This window comes from Euprymna scolopes, chromosome 13 (genome assembly GCF_053919585.1).
Source record: "Euprymna scolopes isolate OS-2025 chromosome 13, ASM5391958v1, whole genome shotgun sequence".
NCBI classification, from domain to species: domain Eukaryota; kingdom Metazoa; phylum Mollusca; class Cephalopoda; order Sepiida; family Sepiolidae; genus Euprymna; species Euprymna scolopes.
Window position 1 is genome coordinate 38,158,832 of NC_136494.1, and position 15,283 is coordinate 38,174,114.

Here is a 15,283-nt window from a genome sequence, read left to right on the forward strand (position 1 = left end):
TGACAAACTTTTAAGGTTTCTTCTTTTTCCTGCTCGTCCCATATCACTATGTCAGGTTTTATATTTGATAGACAGAAATTGTACAGTTATAGTTGACGGTGTATGACTTATTTCTAAGTATTCTTTCTGGTTTGTTCCCAGGACTTGCTGCTACATTCGGTATTCAACTTTTACAGATGCTTCCAGTGGATGTGGATAATAACTGTACTATTACAATTAAAGTAAATCAATAATTCGCAAGGCTTCAGAATCAATCTCCAAGACGATCTTTGAGAATATGACCTAATTTCTGTCATAAAGAAATGACAAATCGCCATTTTAATAAGATCATTATTGTCGTTATCGATCATTAAATATGTTATGTTGCATTCACAAATATTGCTGGCAAAAGCTATTAACTCAACTTGGCTTAGCTGTGACGTGCCCGTTTTAGTTCAGAAATTGCCCAAAACAAAACTAGAAATAGATAAACAAAATCCGAGTCGGCACCTTTTCTTTTTTTACCAAAACGTTTTGTATTACTGTTACTTCCGGCACCATTAAAAAAAAAATCTCTCGCTGGCAAATGTCTATTTTACCAGGTTCCTTTTCTCCTACATCCGACCGCATGCCGATCACAACCGGCCCATTCCCGTCCTCGCTATTTACACGTCCATTTTCTTTGACGTATGCCGGCCATTTCTCGTCTGCGTCTTCACACATCCGTTCTCCTCGCCGAATTTGTTTCTCTCCCAGCATGTGTTGCTTTTTTTCTCCCTTTTCTTTATCCTCCTCTTCTTGCGCACACTTCCTAATTTGCATATGTGCCTTTTTTGCTGCTTCGCAGTCTGGTCATCCTTCACTGCTGCTTATACTTTCCATGCGATCACACACACTATGTTACATAGCTATCTTCTACAAGAGATCGTTTCGAGAATAGCAGTCGAAAAGATGACTTTTAGTCTAGCTCCTGCGGAAGAGTATTGAGTGCTTCATTTAAGTATCATAATTTGTATTATTAATTATGTGACATCCGGAGAAAATCATCGGTTGTTTTTTGTTTTCTCTTTAGTCATCAGAAATGATTCGCGTTTTTAGATAATTTCTTAATTATGCTGTTTTTTAAAAAAAAGCATTAGAAAAACTTATATTAGTAAGCAAATAACACAACAGACAACCCCTGCCGCCTCAAATGAATTCGGAAAGAAATTCTTTATTCAGTAAATTTTTACGACGTGTCCCAGCGTATTATAAACACCCCAACCTCACCATGTTAAGAACGGCTTTCGGAATAAACACCCCTCAACCTCGAAAGACGTTCTTAACAAGGGGGGGTATACCGAAAACCTTTCTTAACATGGGGTGATTGGGGGTGATTATACTATGCTGAGGCAGGTCATAAAAAATACCCTTTATTCTATAACTAGCGGAGGATGAAGATCGCCCGGCCTTGCTTCGGCGTAAAATACGCTTAAATATATTTTAATTCATGAATATTTCGTATTTAGTATCATAGAACCATGTACCTAATATGTAGTAGTGTTTTTAGTACTTATAATAATTTACATGTGGATCACTAAATTACTGGCGTAATTCTATGGTTTTATAAGAAGATTAGTGCGAACCCTGGCGAAGCATAACTTTTTTTTTTTCCGTCATTTTTCATGGAGGGCATGCTATAAATATGCAAGGGCTGCCTCAGTGGAAAGTTACCCTTGAAATATTGGGGGCATTTTACCAATAACCAACAAAACAAATGTTACAAAGGCAAAATAAATTACTCGTCTACTTACATGGATTAGTTTTTTGTTTAACTTATTCTGAATTGTTTTTGCTACTTGTACAGTTTAATCAAGACATTAAAAAATGAAAATATCGAAAAAATATTATATTGTACGTATCAGTTTTGTACTGAAGATTTCCGAAAAAAAATTTCACTTAATTTGATTGAGTAGTTTTTTTTTTTGTTTTTTTTTTTTTACAGCGGAAAAACATTTTTATGAGAGCGCGTTGAAGTCAGCCATCTTTGAAATTTTTTAACACCACGCCACGGGGAGATAATTTAAAGTGCCGACACTTCCTCCCCATTTTTAATACTAGCTTTTCTTCCTAAAAATCCTTTTTTTATTTTTTTTTCCGATATTTTCATATTTTAATGTCTTAATTAAACTGTACAAGTACCGTTTTTTTTTTACTGGAAAAAAGTAATATCAAATTTGTTAAGCAAGTACAAAAAAAAAAAAAATGACGATCTCCTTACAGCTATATCAAGCCTCGATAATAGCTTAAAAACCGTAAATTAAACAAAATACTGGTAGAAATACATCCAATAAATGTCATTAATTAATTGCATGAAAGTGGATGTTCTGTCGATAATTTTTATTGTTGGCTAATGTTAAATTGTTTCTTGTATTTGTTTTATATAATCCAACTGAAATCTTAAAATAGAAACATCCTGAAATCCTAGAATAAAGAAATAACTAATAATGACAAATAAGGTCAGAGAGGTCGCCATGTCTGCTTTGTACTTAATAATACTCCAATAATGGCTGAATGAATAATTATGGAGTTATTTTCGGGCCATAGCTGCTCATATGTTATCGCTTCTTCCGGCTTCCGTATTCTTTTTAGCAATCTTTTGTTGCAAGTTATTTAGATTATTTTTCTGTACTTTTTTTTATTATTACTAATGAGGATAAACCAACCGTCAAAGATGACGAACCCCCCCCCCCCCCAAAAAAAAAACCTTCGCCACTATTCATACTCATATAAAATATCTGAATTTGTGATTAAATGAATAGAAATAACAAAGAAAAAACAACTAACTCTGGACAGTTTACAAAAAAACAAACAAAAAAAAACGTATAAATCGGTATAGAAAGCATTTATATATATATATATATATATATATATATAAATATATATATATATATATATATATATATATATATATATATATATATATATATATAAATGTGTGTGTGTGGGTGTGTACTTTTGTCTTTGTCAGCAAGTCGCGAGGATCAGCCGTAGATATAACGAAACACGGGTCTGTGGAAAACTATTTCATCTATAATGAATATATATATATATATATATATATATATATATATATATATATATATATATAAGTGAATGCGAACGTGTCCGTCTATCTGTCTGTGTGTGTGTGTGTGTCTGTGTGTGTACATTTCCCTACACAATAACTCTGTCAATTTTAAGTCTACAGACTCGAAATTTGATATACAGGGTACTGAGATTTAGGAAAATCTTTGTAATGCGTTTTCGGACAGAAATTTGGCTGTTAAAGGGTCAAAGTTCAACGATTTGACCTTTGAGAACTCTGCCGAACTCCTCCGACAATTTTGGGTATAAACAATTGAAATTTTAGATATAGGTTCCTTGGACATGGCTCTAACTTAATAACTTGATCTGAGCCCAAAACAATAAATCTTAAGGGGTCATAATTGGGGCCAAAGTTTAAAAAAATTGGCGTCTGCGGTTTCTACGAAATTACTCAGACAATTTCTGGTCTAAACATTTGAAATTTGACATAAAGGGTATTCAGAGATAGGGAAGCTTTTTAATCGGTTTGGGTCGAAAATTTTTAGTTACCAATATATAAATGTATGTATGTATGTTTGCTTGCATGTCTGCCTAAAACTTTCGACAGATGCGACGGATTTTTACAAAATCAGTATCGTTTTGAAGTTTGACCTTTCAGACGACAAGCATCGAAAAATTGGCTAAAAACATTAATATCTTCACTTTCAACTGGGCACTTTTCTACTTTTTTCGCCGTATTTTCGAAAGTCATCCTCTCTTTTTGACTGTCTAGCCTTAATTTAAACCTACGTCACTTCCGGTTTGGCCGTGGTTGTAACAGCAAAGACGTCAGGTTTTTTCCCCATTCTTTTCCTCCTTTGTGGCACGGGTTCAAGCCTGCCTTCCTACTACCACTTTTTTAGTCGCGTGCAACCGACTCTGTATGTCACTCCGTCGGTCCATCAGTCGGCCTGTCCGTAACACTTTTGTGCTTGGCCTTTTTGGTTAAGATCAAAGGTCTGTTGTTAATAGATGCTGTTCTTAGCTTTTTAAGTTTTTCTTGCCCTTTTGGCGAAGATCAAAGTGTAGTATCTGTTCAGGCAGATAATGTAAGCAAAGACTATGGAGGGCATTGTTTTTAATATAAATTCAGTATGGGTGACCTTGGCAAAAGTCTGGTTTGCATCCCCCGGGGACTTTTAGTGCTGAAAACGCCCTGGCGCGTTTTTCATATTTCTCAACAAAAACTTGTTCTGTATGTCTATATAGTGGTTTCCCATGTTGCTGAATTCAAATATACATGTGTTAAGGTGTGAAACTGCACTGTTTGTCCATTGTCAATGGTATTCAGCATTCCAAGGGGCTCATAAGGGGTCAAAAATGTACCAAAATTACAAAAAATGACACTTTTTTCCCCATAAATTTTTACCTATCCATTTCATTTTTCTGAAACTTGTCCAAAATGTAACTTTTCCTTGGTCACATGGCTAAGATCAAAGTGTAGTATCTGTTCTTAACCGATGCTGCACTTGTTTGTAACTAATAAGTAAATGTGTTATAGACGGATGGACTGACCGATGGAGAATAGTTTTTTTTTTAAATGCATACCACAAAATAGTTTTTTAGTCGTGTGCAAGCAACTCTATAAGTCACTCAGTCGGTTGGTCGGTCGGTCCAAAACACATGTACTTTTTATTTTTTTTTATGTTTATTATACCACTATTTATTGGTTTTCGGTGTTCCTGAATACGAAAATAACGTTTCAAATTCCCTAAATCAAATAATTTTTGTGATATCAAATGGGGGGTCACTTTTCTGTATTAATTTAATGTAAAATGATGACCCACTTTACAACCAGTCAGTCTCAAAGCCATTCAAGTCATTCTCCAGATTATTCAAGTTGTTTTTGAAGGATTCCAGTTATTTTTTTAAGCATTCAAGTCATTCTTAAGGTCATTCAATTCATCCTTAAGCTCATTAAAGTCATTCTAAGTCATTTACTTTTTATTTATTTAAGTCATTTCAGCCCATTTTTCGGTCATTTTAGTTTATCTTTAAGAATTTCATGTCAATTCTACATTCACGTATTCATTCATTACACGAGAGCACGCGACTAATGACTATCGGCGTTGTTTCTTTTTGCTCAACACACACCTCCAAACACCCGGGCAACGCCGGGCTGCAATGCTAGTATATATATGAAATAATGAAATTCACAAAGCGCTCCCCAGTTGTATGTATATTCCTGTCAGGTGAGATGACAACGTTAGGTTTTTTTCAGCTCTTCTAAAGAGATACCGATGTTCTCCAACATACAGTGTCTGGTATTCCCAAATGGTCACCCATCTGGTACTGACCAGGCTCAGCGTTGCTTAACTTTGGTGATCTAACAACAACAACCGGTGTGTGTCAACGCAATTAAGCATATTATATATATATATATATATATATATATATATATATATATATATATACTAGCAGGCCGCCCGGCATTGCCTGGTCGTAAAATACACTTAAATATATTTTGATTAATGCAGATTTCGTATTTATTATATTGGACCCAATAGATAGTAATGATTTAAAAAGTTAAAAAAAAAAAAAAAAATTCGAAACCAAAACATTTAGCTTACGATTTACTTTTTCCTTTGACGTTAATACTTGAGCTATGGAGACATGTTTGCTGCAATTAAAACATGAACCAATAGCTATTACATTACGCATGCATATTCGTAATGCTGTCGTTCGACCTTCACCTGGCAGATTCCATTTTTTTAATTTTCACTTTTGTACCGATTTTCTCTGGCTAAAACCCAAATATAAAGTTTCACATGGGTTCGAATATCCTATATATTAAGTTTCATATCTGTAGACAAAAAACTGACAGAGGAGTTTGGTAGGCAAATTTTTTTAAACAAATATATATACACATACATACATATATATAAAAAGAGATTTGTGTTTACTATAACCTTTTTTACACAAATATTACGCAAGTATAAATCATTTAGAATATCTGCATGAATATAATTACCCATAACAGTTGACTAAAGATGATTATTCCATATAAAACCGAAAAAATCTAATAGGGAATTAAAATGAATGTTTAAAAGAATATGCAAATTAGCTAGATGTGTTGTCTGATGAATGCAATTCCACGACCCATATATAACAAAGTTGTATTTTCGATAAATTGCTATGACGTACCTCAGCGTATTATAAACAGCCCAACCTCCCCATGTTAGGAACGGCTTTCGGAATAAACATCCCCAACCTCGAAAGCCGTTCTTAACATGGGGTGGTTGGGGGTGTTTATACTACGCTGAGGCAGGTCGTAAAAAAATACCGTATTTTCTTTATAAATAAATATCATGAATTACTAATGCCATGGTTGACTGTCAGTTTTATGTTCTTTGCAATTGCTTTAAACATGAAAGTGGCAGTTACTATGCAGCAATCATAAACATTTTTCTGCTCGCAGAAAGGGGTAAGGTACACTGATGGGGTCCGAAAATCCAGCCTCGTTCTGAGTTCAGGGAAAGGTGGCTCTGTCACCGGTGTCGAGGGAGAACCTAACCCCTTTGAATAAACGCGGCAAAACATTAACCCTTTCAACATGGACAGAAACAGTATGAGCAAGTTTTTGGGTTGCTAAAACGAGGCGAAAGCGTTCTTAAGGGAGAAGAATATCGTAAGAACATTGTGAACCAAATAAAGTTTTACAGAGTGAATCAACCTCTTGGAACTGTTTAATTGAACAAATAATTCTAATTATACGAACTGCTTAATTATATTAAAAAAAACATCTAATTGTTTGAACTGTTTAATTTATAAAATTCTAATTCTTTGAAGTGTTTATTAAAAAAGATTATAATTCTTAGAACTGTTGAATTAAAAAAAAAATCTAATTCTAAAATGTTGTTTATATGCTTGAAAATTCTTTAAACGGCTTCTTTCTTTACTTCTTGCTTTTCTTTGAATTTATATTGCTTTTGGTAGCATTTATTTGTTATATATTACACCTTTTCCGCGGCACTTCATTCCTCGATACCGATGACAGAGTTACCACGTAACCCACCTTTCCCCGAACTCAGAACGAGACTTGATTTTCGGACCCCATCTGTGTACCTTAACCGAGACCTGTCCTTGTAAAGTGGTTCGGTCACACGAGGACCAATTAGACTTCAGAGTATAAATTTTGACTGAATCTTCGAAGAAATACTTACAGAACCTTTGGGATTCTTACAGTAGTCCCCAGAGAGCTTTCCGACACCAATGAAGAAGGATGTCTTAGTTCCTTTCCTGGTTAACTTAATATCTTGTGCAAGGCAATTATTCACTGGAGGCTATACAGTTTGAACGAACGTTTAAAGTTTCGACAACCTACACCCGACAGTGTAGGTCACTTAAAAATACGTATATTGTTGCTTATAAACGGGATTTTTTCCATTCGTTTGGCGAAACTTTTTGTTGCAAAATATTATAGGAGTTGGTCATGCGAATAATAAAAACAATTCTATAACCATACAGCAATGCTTCGATGCATGCACGTCAACTTGTATCAAAGTCAGATTACTCCGGAACAAAACCAAATTTTATATTCATTGACTTCACTTGCACACCTGCTCACGAGTATATAACACTACATCATTTCTTTCCGTTGGGATGTTTTCATCTGGGCGGCATGACCCGAAATTACACTTCAACCAACCACTCGACTGACTCACCTTCCCAGCTGAATTAAGCGAACCGCCTGATGTTCTGGTACAACCGCATCTCTGGCACAATGACAATGTTGGCGAGGTAAGGAGCGAGAGTACGATCGGCACACACTATCTCATGCTATATCATGTGTCTTGGCAGCGGTTCTATCTGGTTTTATCCTACAAATAAACACCCGACCATTCGATGCCATCAAATTTTTCCGTCGCTTTCAGATCGACTGTAGATCTTCCCTGGTGTCAATATTAATATTGACTTCCTTAAGTGCAACATGTACGGATGTTGATAGTAATGCAATAAAAACAAACAAAAAAAAACGAAAAATGTTTATATATTCATAGACATTTCGTGTTTATTGTTCAAAGACTTTCTCAAGATAACAAATTTGAAGAAAAACATAGACGTTAACATTTGAAAATACGTCATGCGCTGTAAACGACACTAAAACAATGCAGACAATTTATTACAATTACGAATATTGATTGTGTGTCATCTATTTTTTTAAATTAAAGTTAAAGAGAAAATTATTTTATTGGCAGAGAATTGATGGCTAACTTGGTGTTATTTTACTTTCTAATGTTTTATTTTAATCCAAATGCCTATTTATTTGTCTCATCCGCCATGGGTGAGGGTAGGGTTATGATAAAAGTTAGACACGTTAGTTTTTTACGTGCAGTTTTCCAAAGAGGTGGAGGAGAGCTGGTTGGCGCAAAACTACAAATCAACCGAAGATAGAATAGAACACCTTGAACCCAGCCCGAAGACAGGGAAAGTAAATAGAATTTAGAAAACATCGCTGTATACGAAGTCGCTTCGTTAAGAATTAGAAACTAGCTGTCCCTTCCCTGCGATACCAAGAAGCATTTTACCTAATCGTACTTCCCTTTTCCCTTTTTTATAGTTGCATGTCGGATCTCCCCCTATTTAAAACAAATAGTTTAAACTGAATTACAGTATTGTTCGATGACTATAGTAAATGAATAACATTGTTTACATTTTAAAAATATTTTTGGTATTTTTTTACAACCTGCCTCCGTGTAGTAGTATAATCACCCCCAACCACCTCATGCTAAGAACGGCTTTCAGAATAAACACCTCCCGGGCTCCCCATATTAAATATTCGAGGTTGGGGGTGTTTATTCCGAAAGCCGTTCTTAACATGAGGAGATTGGAGTGTTTATAATACGCTGGTACGTAAAAAATTTACCGAAGTATATTTGTTTATCGCGCGTGGGCGTGCGCACAACATGGCGGCCATGGAATTACAGTGCATAATACAGGTCTTTATATCTCGAAAACTATTTGTCTGCTAAATTTACATGAGATTTTCTTATTCAGCATAGTCGAACACCTATTGAAGTCGTCATTTTAAATTGTAGAGGTGGAGGAGGACCTAATGTAAAAATTTACCCAAAGCAAAGAAAACGTGATTTAGTTATTTCGAAATTGTAAAATAATGTGTTAATTTGTGTTCAGTTTCATATTTACTATTTAAAAAGAAATTGTTTCCTGTTTTTTTGACTGACTGCTAGAAAAAAAAGTCAACTGATATCGGCCCGCTGATACGATTTCGGGATTCAATAGGGGCATGTGAGTGAGAAAAAAGGAAAAATAGTTCAGGGAGACGTCTCCTACAGGAGAACCTTAAAAAGTTATGGAGTTTAGTTATCGTTTTCTTTAGCTAGTCTGTGGGGTTGTATTGCTATACACCGAAAAAGTTGTCAAAAACAAAGACATAACAAATAAATATTTTCAAATACAAGATAAGTTATTTTTCTACCTAACTGAACAATTGTTTTTAGTTAATATTTATTCAGCTCGAAAAACAGTGTTTACCGATGTATTGGAAAATTTAAAATTGTGCCGAACTCTCTGCTGGAACAAAGTAAGTTTGGGAAAATGAGTTAAAAAATAAAAAAATATACAAAATACTGTTAGAAACTAGCCCAATACATGTTACCGTGACACAGATCGGCATATATTCGGTGGGTTTTAGCAGTATTTTGCATATTTTTAACTCATTTTCCCAAACTTACCGTGTTCAGCAGAGAGTCTGCCGCCATTTTAAATTTTCCAATACATCGGTAAACACTATGTTTTTCGAGTCGAATAAACATGTTACATTAAATAAAAACACTAAAAAAATATCCAGTTAGGAAGAAAAATAACTTATCTTGCCTTTGATAACATTTATTTGTTTTTTTTGACAACATTTTCGAATCTATGTGTATAGTAAAACAAACACAGTTTTTCTTTAGCTAGTTTGATTTTGAACTCATTTCAGTTTAGTTTTTATTTCTGCGTTCCACGTGTACAATGAAATTCGTTAGAACCATATTGATTCTAAAATACCTGATGCTAAAAGCGAAAGAAGGATATAGCATGATGACACCCTTTCGTTTTAATGCTATCCGCGGGCGGAAGATGTAATTATTACAACAGGTAGTGACGGTCGTGGTTGGCTGGTTGCTTAGCATTTCTTTTAATAGAAGAACGCTGCTGCGATGATAGGGTCAGGGTTTAGGCATGTGATAAAAAAATATATATCAAAGAATATTTTGAAAGAACCGATATAGTTTGTAAAAATAGAACTAAACAAGAGGCATTCAAGTCACTGAACGATTCTTTATTCATTGTTTTATATTTGTCCTGCTCCTGCTCCTGCGATAATGGCGCGTTCGAAAAGTACCGCTTTTCTTTGTTTTAGGAACCACAAGTGAACCGTAATACAGGACGTTAAACTGTAAGCTGCTTTTTAGGAATAGGTATCCAGTTCCCATTACAAACAGAGAAAATCGACTCAAGAACCGAGGTTTCTAAACAATACGGATCGAACTAAATCAACTCACTTTGCAAACTAAAACTTAGGATAGGGTTAGTTTTGGATTAGGGTAAAAAAAAATAATAATAAAAAAAAAAATGGGCATTTTTTACAATAACTGAGAAAACAAAACAAAAAAAAAATAAACGTGAAAAATAAACGAATGTTACCAAAGGCAAGAAAAGTTACTCTATTTACCTGGATAAGTTTTTGTGGGTTTTTACTTGTAAAGCTTTTATTTACTTTGGAATTAATTCTGTTAACAACAAACAGTGGTTTCATTACACTGGACACTCGATAATGACTCAAATTTGAAAATTAAACAAAATACATTTTTGTTCTACTACAGATTCGAAAAAGTTGTCAAAAAACAAATATATGACAAATAAATTTTATTCAAAGGCCAGATAAGTTACTTTTCTACCTAATTGGATATGTTTTTAGGGGTTTGTATTACTGTACACATAGATTGGAAAAAGTTGTCAAAAAACAAATATAGAACAAATAAATGTTATCAAAGGCAAGATAAGTTACTTTTCTACCTAACTGGATATATTTTTTTGTGTTTTTATTCAGTGTAACATGTTTATTCAGCTCGAAAAACATGCAGTGTTTACCGATGTATTGGAAAATTCAAAATGGCAACCGACTCTCTCTCGGAGAGGGTACGTTTGGGAAAAGGTATTATAAATAATAAACTAGACAAAATACTGTTAGAAATTCGCTCAATATATGTTACCGTGACATAAGTTGACGTGTATTCGGTTGTTTTCTAACAGTATTTTGTCTAGTTTATTATTTATAATACCTTTTCCCAAACGTACCCTCTCCGAGAGATTTTATAACATTTATAACATCTTTTCCTGAACTTACCGTGTTTAAGAGAGTGTCAGGCGCCATTTTGAATTTTCCAATACATCGGTACACACTGTATGCTTTTCGAGCTGAATAAGCATGTTACATTGAATAAAAACACGAAAAATATATCCAGTTAGGTAGAAAAGTAACTTATCTTGCCTTTGATAACATTTATTTGTTATATATTTGTTTTTTTGACAACTTTTTCGAATCTATGTGTACAGTAATACAACCCCGTTATTTGTTTTTTTTTTTTTTTTGTTTTTTACACCTTTTTCGAATCTATATGTACAGTAATACAAACCCAATAAACGTTTTCAAATAAGTTAAATCGCAAAAAAAAAAAAAAAAAATTATCCAGATTGGTAGAAAGGTGACTTATGTTTTTAGTAATACTTATTTGCTGCAGATTTTTTGGAAAATTCAAGATGGCGCCTGACTGACACGGTAAGTTGTGGAAAAGGTCTTATAAATAAAAAACTAGACAAACTACTATTAAAAACCCGTCGAATATATGTTAACCTATGTAACAGTAACATATACTGAGCGGGTTTTTAATAGTATTTTGTCTAACATTTTATTTATAATACCTTTTCCACAACTTACCGTGTTAAAGAGAGAGTCAGGCGCCATCTTGAATTTTCCAATAAATCGGTAAACACTGTATGCTTTTCGAGCATACATTGATTAAAAACACGAAAAATATATCCCGTTTGGTAGAAAAGTAACTTATCTTGCCTTTGATAACATTTTTTATATATTTGTTTTTTGACAACTTTTTCGAATCTATGTGTACAGAAATACAAACCCGAGAAATCAAATAAAGAAAAAAAGATAGTGGTTCCCAATAATCTAGAATGCCCTGGGGGTGAGGGTTGTATCTTCACATTAAAAACTAAATTTATGTTTGTAATTACCTTCGTGGGGAGATAAGCAAATAAAAACATTTAAAAGAAATCGTTAGAAAAAGAATGTGTGAAAAAAAAAAGTGACATTAAAAGTTAGAGTAAAATAATAAGGGTAAATTAAATTTGAAAGATTAATTTCACAGTTTACGCTCGTCAAATCGAAACAAATGACTTAAAAAAAAAGACAAAGTAAAGATCGAAAACGTGGAGAGAGAAAAAAAAAAAGGGTCCAAAATAAAGACGAAAAAAAAATAGGTGAAAAACAAAAAAATAAAAAAACTACAGATAGAGAGGGAGAGAAAAGGGTAGATGAAAGAAAATATAAAAACAGGATATAGAGAACGTGTAACATAGAACGCGATGAGAGAGATAGAGAGAAAAGTAACGTAGACGGAGTGGAAGAGAGAGAGAGAGAAAAAAGAAAAATAGGATATATATATATATATATATATATATATATATGTGTGTGTGTGTGTGTGTGTGTGTGTGTGTGTGTGTGTGTGTGTGAAAGAGTTAACCAAACATTCAGACGAAAGAGATACAATGAGAGAAAAACATGAGATAGATATTGGAAGAGAGAGAGAGAGAGAGAGAGAGAGAGAGAGAGAGAGAGGGGTAGAAAAAGAGTTAACGTGCTCTTTCTCTTTTTTGCCGAAAAAATGTGATTAGCCATGAATAAACATAGTGAAGGGGGGGGGGGAAGAGACAAATAAAGAGATGATAAGAAACCGGAGAAACGAAAAGGAAAGAATTTAAAGAATGCGAAAACTTGAAAACTAAAACGAATTTTTTTTCCCCCCATAAAATTGTCAATTATTTGTTTTTTTTCGTTCATTTAATTTAAACATCGAAAAGAAAAAGAACCACAAAGATGATAAAAATAGATAAAAGATGAGGAAAAAAATTATGAAAATGACTTACTTTTTCGTCAAAAGAATAAAAAAGTTTTTCTTTTTTTTTTATGTTTTTAGTTGGTGTCCTTTTCTTGTAAAGTTAAAAAATGTTTTAAAATTTTCCACCCGTTTGTTTCGTAGTAGACGAGTTGTAATTTATCCCAGCACTGGTTTCGCGATGGTGCTTTATTTTTTCGTTGACGATAAGAGACAACGGGTACATATTAGTGAAAAGATAAAGAATGCGGACATAAGGTCCTACCAGGCTGAGCGGTGGTAACTTTCTGGAGCGCGTGCGTCAGGAAAGAAAGGAGAACAAAATGTTTCACGCTCTGCCATTCTTAGATGAGGGGAGTGGTGAGAGCAAGGAATTGAAGACGAAGAAAGAGGAGGGATTTGGAATGAAGCATGTGTCCATCAGCAGCAGCTGGAAGCTTTTTTTTTCTTCTTTTTTTTTTGCGGTAATAGAAAAAAAAAGGCAAATAGTTGTCGTGGTGTATGATGGGTGATGAAGGAAGGAGGAGGAAGTTTACTATACGGGAAAAATGAGATAAAAGAATGTATATAATTAATATATATATATATATATATATATATATATATATATATATATATATATATATATATATATATATATATATATATATATACGAATAAAGGGTAACTTTTTAAAAAATATACAAAAAGAAAATAAATTAATAGATGAACACTCTTCATTGACCAGCCACCTTATAAAAAAATAATAAGATTCTACTTTTTTAAAATGACTACTAGTGAGAAACAGGAACACATTAAAAAATCGATGGAATGAAGAAAAAAATTACTTTAGAATTTAGAGTAGGGGAGCAGTTTCGTATATAAATTTAACGTAGTTAATCAAATCATTTTATAAGTAACCCTAAGGCCAAATTGTAAGGTCATAAAATCATACGTAATCGCCTAAAAAGTAGAGCTTCCATCGAACAAAAAGCCAAAAAATGCACAGGATTTATCTCTAATAGTAAAGAAAAAATGATTAAATGTCGTAAAATGCTAGAATGATCAGGAAGTGGAGGATCATCTTACTTTAGAATTTTATACAGAACCGATCTCATACTCTAAATTCTAAATTAATTTTTTTTCTTTCAAGTTTGTCAGGGTATTCACGAGTAATCGCATTTTTGAGAGAGAGAGAGAGAGAGAGGGGGGGGACATAATTTAGCGGAGGGTGTTAATCTACAATAATGCATTTTAATTAAAAGTAAAAAAAAAAAAAAATCAGAAAAGATTGTATGGTGTATGTTCTCGTTACAGAACACAGATAGCATATTCCAAAAATTATGTAAATCGATCAAGTAGTTTTATTAAAAACTAAGAAAATAAAAATTTACGAGTTTTAGCGATTTTACTACTAAACTGAATTGAACATAAAGCTTATTTTGTAACACGACACTTCGATTTGAGTTTTCCCTTCTTTTTTATTTCACGGATTTAATCATGGCCGACGAAAACACCACGACTTACTTGGTCGTAAAATTTAATTTGGTCGAATAAAAAAGAAACAACTACTTGATCAAATTACGTGATTTTTAGAATGTTTCATCTTCATTCCGTGACTGGTAGTGGTGGTACGTACATCGCACCGACTTTTCTATATTTTCTTTACTTTATGCAGCCATAAGTGCTAAATCTGAATAAGCACCTATTTTTAAAAGTATTTTTCAATCCGATAAATAATTTAATCACATCTGAAACATGAACGTAGCTTACCGCCGTCAGTGTCTCGCGGACGCAGATCACAACGATCGACCCAGGAATGTTTGTCATTGTTACAAATTGGTAACCGATTTTCAGTTTGTAAGGACTGGGTGGTATGTTTTTACGACTTGCCCCAGCGTAGGATAAACACCCCCAAAACCACCCCATGTTAAGAATGGCTTTCGAGGTTAGGGGGGTATTCCAAAAGCCGTTCTTATCATAGGGAGGTTGGGGTGATTATAATACGCTGGGGCACGCCGTAAAAATTTACCGATCGGGATTTACATACAGTACCGAGTATTTCCAAACGCTGCCTCTCATTG

At 33.7% G+C, this 15,283-nt stretch overlaps 1 protein-coding gene across 13 annotated transcripts in view; it reads right to left on the reverse strand.

The window, feature by feature from the left end:
* The window catches only part of LOC145291978 (angiomotin-like protein 1), a 98,107-nt gene that overhangs the window by 63,309 nt on the left and 19,515 nt on the right, over window positions 1-15,283 (reverse strand). For 4 of the 13 annotated variants that reach the window (XR_013869515.1, XR_013869512.1, XM_080137927.1 and 1 more), the window contains exon 1: window positions 13,252-13,677. The exons of 4 other annotated variants lie outside the window; for them this stretch is intronic. The gene's annotated coding sequence lies outside the window, so the exon portion shown is untranslated. Of the gene's footprint in view, window positions 1-7,247; window positions 7,814-13,251; window positions 13,678-15,283 lie in introns of those variants that run through there. 5 more of the 13 variants (XR_013869514.1, XM_080137930.1, XM_080137926.1 and 2 more) reach the window with 5 other exon arrangements.